Raw genomic sequence first — 8,525 nt, forward strand, 5'->3', positions numbered from 1 at the left:
TGGCAAAACACAGCAGTCACAAGAAGAGAAATCAGATTTCTCAAGCAAATAAGCAACAAAACAATCTCAAAACCAAAACCCATAATAACAACAGAGCAAAGAAAAGAGAAAAGTGCTCAAGAAAAGGATTTAGGACTTACAAATTCTCTTGAGCAAAAAACACGCTGGAACAACAAAAGGATCACACCTCGCAATCGCAAAGCCCGGGTAAGCAAATCGGTAAAGCAGAGGAGGAAGAAAAACAAGGTAGCACAGGCTCAGGCTTCTCTTAAAAAAAAAAAAACACTTCTCTGGAAACTGAAGAAAGGACTAGGCCAAAAGAACAGAAATGGGGGAGAGGAAGAGTGGGTGATTTATAAGGGAAAAGGAGGGAAAAGACGCTCGGTTCCTCAAAAATGCAATAAAAACCATTAACCAAAAACGATGAACCATACATTGTCTGATCAAACCGCAGGATGACGACACATGTCCCACTTCGCGGTAGCTTCTCGAAGAAGAGAGAGTGAAGCAACGGATGGTTAGCGCACTTATTACATGTCAGTTATCCCAAGAGATAAAGCGCCACATGGCGCACATGCATTAAATGCACCTGACACAACAATAGGAAGCAAGCAAACTTGAGAAACTCATATAAGTATCACTGAGAGAAGAGAAATATGCAAATCCAAGAACCTCAGATAAATGTCACTGGAAGAAAATACAGGATGACCAAGGAATCAATAAACCAAGAAATTAAGTCCCGGATGCGCCTCCCCTAAAGGCCGGGTCCGGGCGATTATATCATCCCTTTAATAACGGAGCAAGTGGCCTGATAACCCACAGACGACATTAACACCCGGTCACTCGAGTAGAAACATATGATATGGAGAGGTTTGCTACTTTTGTCCATGAGAAATTGCAAGACCCGTTCAAAACACGTCATAAGTCTGAACTTGGGGGGACTATGATCGGGAGCTCGTTCGGAAGAGACTAGTATACGGGCTTATTTTAGCAAGCCCCCACTGAAGATGTGTCTTGATGGGGAACTTGGGGGACTTGTAGTCGGTAGTAGATGAACTACCTCCCAAGCCCCTATACCAATAGGCATCCCACCATGAGCAAGACGAATCGGGCCCAAGCCCAACAGCAATGAGGGTCGGGACCAACCAAAAAAAGGAATAGGAGAGAGCTGAGTGTGAAACATCAAAAGGGACATTCGTCCCACATCGACTGGTAGGTAAAAGGAGAACCCACACTGGGCCAGTCACCAGCTTATGAGGTAATATTTAATTATGCAATTAATTACAATTCAACCACCAAATACTGACTTTACCATCGGAGAAAGAAAGACCGGTGGATCCCGGTCGTTGTCTAACTTGCAGGTCACCTAGAGGAGAGAGAATTCCCATCCACAAAGCACACGCTGAGCCTTTGAGGACCCAACGGGATCTTGCAGAAACATGCATCAATGGCCTAATCGTAATCACAATCATAATCTAACAATAATTCCTAAGAATATACATTTAAAAGAAAACTTGATAAAAAAAATTAGAAGAAAACAAATAACCTTAAATAAAAAAAATCATAAAAAAAATAATACTAACATAAAAATACTAAAACACGAATAAAATAATTAAGACGAAATATTCTGTAATCTCATCCTACATCAATCTCTACTTTAAAAGAGGCATTGTAGTTGGTAGACATACATCACCGTACCCTCAAGTATTAATGCCAAAATGATGACATTGTGATCTAATATGTTCCATCAAATCTAACACTTGTTACTACAAGTTTCATGTTATTTCAAACAAAACCATCCTTCGCTCTTTAAACATTAATTGAAACACTAATACAAATATACAATCATTGAATCCAAACCAAACAAATTAGGATGTTTTGAGCTCTTTAATCACAACATTCTTTTATCAAGTCCGCGCGTGAATCAATTCAAAGCTCAAGAAGCGCGTGGGAGCATATGAACACACTTTTATTTGTAGTATCATTGATGAATGGCCCATGACATGTATATCTTCATATTTGTGTTGCTTTTCTAGGGTTGGTGGTGGGTTTCATGTATATCAATTATCAAAACTGTGTTTCATTCAATTTATTGTGCCCAGGTCTGTCGCAGATAAAAAAATCTGTTTATGAAAAAAAATTCTACTATATCAATGTATTTGGAATATTAAAGAAATGCTCTTCTATATTAGTGGTTATAAGTCACATATTTATGTGCCCCTCATTGGCCTCACACACAACCCCTCGTACTAATCTAGTGTCTATATGTGCATTGTCATTTGAAGCTTTTTTTTAAGCCAATTCTTCTGAAAAAAATCTTCAATGCACATCATACTTGGACAGCAACCGAGGCTTGGTCCATTTGAGGACTTGGAAAATGAATTAATATACCAATAAATAAGTTACCAGTATGAAAATGATTGCTTCATATATATTATGTAATCGGTATACCACTATTTGATCATTGATATCTATAAAGCCATTTCAAGTACTGATCGATGGATATAATAAGGTGAGCAACGTACTACCATGCACCCACTTCCTCAGCTAATACCACCAGTTTACTCTAATCTTCGTTAAAATCTAACTTTGAATAGAAGCAGAGAGCCAGAGAGAGGCGGAAGAATGAAGGCTCTCTTTCTCTCATTTTGGCGGTTGCTAAACCTAGTTTGCTCCTGTCTAAATTTCTTGGGTTGTGCCGCTTCCGCTCACGCCTCTCGTCTGCCGAATCCCTTGGGTTCGTATATCCTTTCAAAGCACCCTTCGGGTGGTCGCACTCTCATCCTCTCATCTTGGCATCGCATCATTGACGCTCCTGCCTTCGATGGTGTCGGTGGTTGGCGAATCTTCTCGTCGGCAGATCCAATTCGGATCTGGGATCCTGGGTCTGTGCCAGACTTGGAAATTGCTTCATCTCTTCCGATGGTGATCCAATATGTGGATGCGGGGTTTTGGAAGATGGTTTCAGATTCTCTTCGGTGGCGTTATTTCTCTTGGTGGAAAGAAAAGTTGGCCTCCTCGCCGGATTCCTTATAGCTACATGGAAGAATTGTTCTTGCTGTTGTCAATCGCGTGGTAGTGCGACGGTGCAGATCGGCACGGGGACGACGAAATCCTGATGTGATGCGGCATCGGAGAACTTGGCGGAAGAACATTGTTTGGTATAACGGCAGCGACTCAGTTTTTGCTTGGAGTCGACCTAGTGCGAGTTGGGCTCAAGTTCTTTATGTGGAATTGGGCTTGAGTCTTAATGTCAGACCTAGATCAACAACATTTGGGTCTCTAACGTTCTGAATTCAGATTTTGGATCCAGATGGTTTCACTATAAAAATTTGGGACCTAGGACAATTTTAGTTCGGTACCAATTTTTTTCTTACGATCAATACCTGCTAGAAACTGTCGGGATTATTGATTGAAGATTGTCAACGAGTATTCTGATGGATGTTGCGAAAAAGTTTATTGTCAGTATTTTATTAGTTTACTCACCCCTTGAGCTTCACTCAATAGGTGAGTTATATTATTTTTTAGCGGTGTCTCTTTCGGGCCCTATAAAGCCTCCTTTCATTAAAAAAAAAAAAGTATTGATCGATGGCATTGTATGTTTTTTTTTTTTTTTTATCACACACATATCAATTCACATCATTGCTTCCCCTGCATGGCCATGATGGAGGATATAGATACTATGAGATACGGGCTAGTTGGGTTTTGTTGTTGTTGTTCGTGAGGAGAAATTTTGTTGAGTATTTTGTCTCACCAATTGAATACTGACTAGAGAAGCAGCTGACCTAGAACTATCGGAAAGCTTATCTTGATCGTTCAGTCAAAACTTGACCGAGGAGGGAGGGAGGGGGTTACAATTAAAAACCATCCCATGTCTGAGCGTGTCACTACGTTGCTTAGTCGAGTCTAGTAAAATATAAATCAATTGAAGTTAGATCCTCATTCACCGTCACTTCACTCCCTTCTTTTTTAGGTGTGTTAGACTACTTGTGCTGCAAGTGTTACTTGTACAACAAGTTTCGATCCTTTGGTGTGAGCGGCAAGAGTCAACTGCTTGCTCGTTAATTAGGTAGCTAGTTGTCATCGCTTGATCGGCAAGTCGCCGGTAGCTCCGTAATTATGGTCGTGATTACCACTCGTTTTATTGTCATACTTGAAGAGGTTATGACACCACACTTATTTTTTCAATTTACTGTTATCATGATTGTCAAACTTATGATTGCATTAAACACTACATTTGTCTTGTCCTAAATGTATGGTTAAATTAGGGTGCGTCTATTGTCACCCCACAAACCAGTTAGCTCACCCCACACGTTGATTTATTGAAAGACCAAAATGCTCTGATGTAAAATTACAACAAGAGATAATAAATTGTTACAAATTAGTGATTTTACTAAATTTTTTTTTTTTTATTCCTTTCACACGTTGTTGATTTATTGAAAGACCAAAATACCCTGATGTAAATTCACAACAGAGACAATAAGTTGTTACAAATTAGTGATTTTACAAATTCTTTTTTTTTTAATATATATCCTTTTGTTTTGGATGAACACATACTTCATAATCTTTAACTCATAATTTATTATATTCGGTCGTTTTATGAAGTTTGAAGACGCTAGCGTTCATCATAAAATTGAGGTGAACTGTTTGTTATTTTTTTTTTCTTTGTTGATGTTTCGTATCTATTTACTTATTATTTCTCATATCGATTTTGTATGTAATTTCCATGTCTAGTGACTCACTTATATCCGATTTGTTTTTTGCATCGACATCAGAGATTTTTCTAGGTAATGGTCGATTGAACAAAGAAAATTTGAAACTGAAAAATATATGTAGGGAGAGAAGAGAATGTAAGGTGAACAAAATAGAATTGAAAAAAATGATATTTTGGGTATTGTAAATGAGTGAACAAAATAGACTTACTATTAAAAATATATAAGTATGGCGTGATAAAAATATGAGGTGAGTAAAGTGGTTTGTGAGGGTGCCAATATATAGATGCACCCTTAAATTATTGCTTCACTCCAACAATGCACCAAATGTTCACTTTGGGCACTCGGTGTGAGCAAGTCGTTGCTGCGTGGGTCGCTAGGAGCTCAACAAGACTGGGCGTACGACAATAGTGTGCGGCACCCGGTGGACTGGTCCGAGCCAGTTTTGTGAGCCTGGAAAACCTTCCTTGGGCGGCTGCCCTATAGGGCTTCAAGTCTTTGGGCTTGGTTTTCTGACCTAGTTCATTGGCTTCAAGAGCAAAGAAAATGGTGATGTCTCTGATGTCAATGAGGTTCTGAAAATAAGGGTAAAATGGATACACAAATCATGCGCCTTCACATTAATCCATGGAGGAAAGACAATAGAAATGGAAATTGCTAGGATAGAAATGAACACTGTTAGACAGAACCAGCGAGAAGCCTTAGTGGGAAGTAGAAGACGAGAAAGAGTACGTAGAAATTAGAGAGACAGAAGAAGACGAAGAAAGGGAGAAGACAAGTTAGACAGAAAGCAAGAGGAAAGAAGAAGAGAAGAAGGGAAACCATGTGCAGGCCGCGTGCTTTCCATGAAATGTCTCACTCTGTTTATACGAGGCAAACAGTTTTGTCGCTTCGGTTCAATCTGATGAGGCAAATAGTTGCAATCTTTGCAAATATACCGAGTCAGATATGGCCAAGCGTCACTGTTCCTCAACAATTCTAATTTGGTTATCTTAATCTGGTCTTAGTTGCACTGAACCTTTTGATTATTATTCTTCTCATGGTTTCCAAGGGGATCGATAGCGATACAAGGAAAGCTACGTACCCTTTGATGTCCATTCTAGCTTGCAATTCTAGCCTCAAGTCTCATAATTCCAAAGAGAAAAAGTTGGCGCTAAATACAAAAAACACAGTTGCAAGTTTGATTGTTTAATGAAGTGACAAGTGATGATTTTGTTTGTTAATGACATGTTATGGGGCGGATTGAGATCTCGGGTATAATCTTCTTTTGCCTAGCTCGCAAGGATCCTTCGTATATACAGGACAAAAATCTCTCTCTCCAAGTCGATGGGTGGCGATACACAAGTATTATCAAAGCATTGCTACTTACTTTTTTTTTTTTTTCATGAAAGAAAAAAAACTTGCAAAGAGGGAAACGTCTAAGACACTCTAAATTAAGAGAGAAAATTCTGTTGTGCCGATAAGCATAACATGTATACTTGATTTCTAAATAAACTTTTTTTAAAATTCTCACCCTACCACCCTTGTTATACATGCAGCTTATTTTAGTTATATGTATATATGCTTACAGTTCTGACATGATGGCTAAGATTAGCTAGTGCGTCTGCAACAAAAGCTCCCCTCCCTACAGAGTAAAGCTGACTGAAGCTAGCCAAAGTTCCAATATCAGCATTGTTAGCTCATTTATTGTCAAGAGTCAAGACATGTACATACAGTTTTATGACATTTAATAGTAATTTTGAAAGTCGATCGTACGTTAGTGATACATATCCTTACTTGATATACACTAGTAGCAAGTTTTATGCAATGCTGGGCGAGGATGTAGCTCCTCTGCAACAAGGATGTGTTTAGTTTTGATGAATTACAAAAACTACTCTAGTCCTTGTAATCACGCCTTATGTTTACAAGCATACGAGCTTCCTGCATCGACGGCTTCCATGTACGTATGAGTGTCTATGCTGCAAGCAAAGTCGGTGGTGTATGTATACGTCCCATATGTACATACTCGGTGCACATAGGCACAACTATATATTGTGCCAATCAATTTGTGAACTGAGAGACAAAACCTCTCTCTCTCATTACATCATGAAGATTTATGCAGAACATGGAAAATTTTGACAGCTGATTAGCGCGTGGATTTATGTTCATGGCTTATATACCCGCGTCTCAAGTTTCATACATTGTTGTGCAAGAATCAGACTTCATCTCTTATATTGAAATTGGATCGGTGGACAGTGATATATGTCCATACCTTACACACAAGTATCAACTTCATGCATTCTTGCTCAAGATCACCTACCGCTTCCAAATATGGGCGTCTTTGTAGCAAACCAAGTCGGTGGTTGACGTCCATATGTGCCTACTCAGTGGTACCATAATATAGGGATTTATTTGTCATGCAGTTTCATTTACGGTTTAGACCTAAAACAAGAGAGATAATTTCATTTCAGTACTCCCCCTTTACACCACAGAGAAACTCCTACTACAATCTTACGAACACTAATCATTAATTGAAGCAACAACTAGATCAGTCTGTAGACTCTGCATCTTTTTCAAACGACCATATACTATGTTTTTAGGAGTTCCCTTGAAACATACAGCAACACTGGGAAAGAGATCCCCTAAATACAAATATAGTCTGAAATATTGACATGAAAAATGAAACCATCATCTTCTTCATCAAACTCAAGCTTCAATGAAATTACGTGACAGACGATGTTCATTCTCAGTCTCCTGCAGCTAAGTTCCAATAATATGAAACAGGGATCAATGATGCAATGAAATGGAAGTGGCATAGAAGTGATAGAACCATCTATACTTGTGAGGTTGTTGAACTTTCATATCCAAAGTTCAGGTTCATCATCCAGTAGCATGAAGAAATTACAAATACTTACTTGTTTGCAAACAGAAAGCCTTATTGTCCCACATTTCAGAGATGGAAACAAGGATAAGGAAGAAGCCCTATGACACAGTAGTGAGGATGCCTCTCCAGGGCTCCTCTGCTTCAGCAAGCTCTAGTCAAATGAAGTTCTTATTTATTTTTTTGAATAGGCAAATGAAGTTCTACTACCAAGAGAACATTGCAGTCTCCGTAGGTAGGAAGGTATAACCAAGACCTCAAGGGTTCCCGGCAATAATGGTTAACAACCTCAAACACATGGTCTCCAATGAGCCGAGATCACTTCATACTGTCATACGGTTGGTAATCAAATAGATTTCACATTTGCAATGCTCATTCTAAACTATTCAAATTTCCACTACTGTATCAAAGTATAGCTGCTTTAATTTAGAGTCTTTTACTGCCACTCTGAGTTGAAACAGACTAGCTAGTCACAAACTCACTTACATATACTGATATACATATACATATTCTCTGTGTAATGAACATAAACCAGGAGACATCAGACATAAACTTTTCATCATTACATCACTTTGTGGAAAATTAAATACATCCGTAATTATCAACATAGCAATAATCAGAAACTGTATCTATCTACCAATCAACTAATTCCATCACTGATTCATTTGAGACACACCATGAAATGAAAAATTTAACAAAAATCCTAGTTTGACACACTATCATTTCAGCAAATGATTGGCTAACATCATAGTTATCATAATCAAGGTTCTAAAACTCGCTACTCGGTAGTCGGTCGGCCGGCCGGTGAGTAGCGAGTAGAGGAGTACTCGGCCGAGTACTCGGGGAGTACTCGGATTCTAATTTCTGGATTTTTTTATTATTTTAAAACATATAATCTAATATATAATGTCTAAAATAATAAAAATAGTCCATAAAATATTACAATATTTAAG

The sequence above is a fragment of the Fragaria vesca genome, linkage group LG6 (genome assembly GCF_000184155.1).
Source record: "Fragaria vesca subsp. vesca linkage group LG6, FraVesHawaii_1.0, whole genome shotgun sequence".
NCBI lineage: Eukaryota > Viridiplantae > Streptophyta > Magnoliopsida > Rosales > Rosaceae > Fragaria > Fragaria vesca.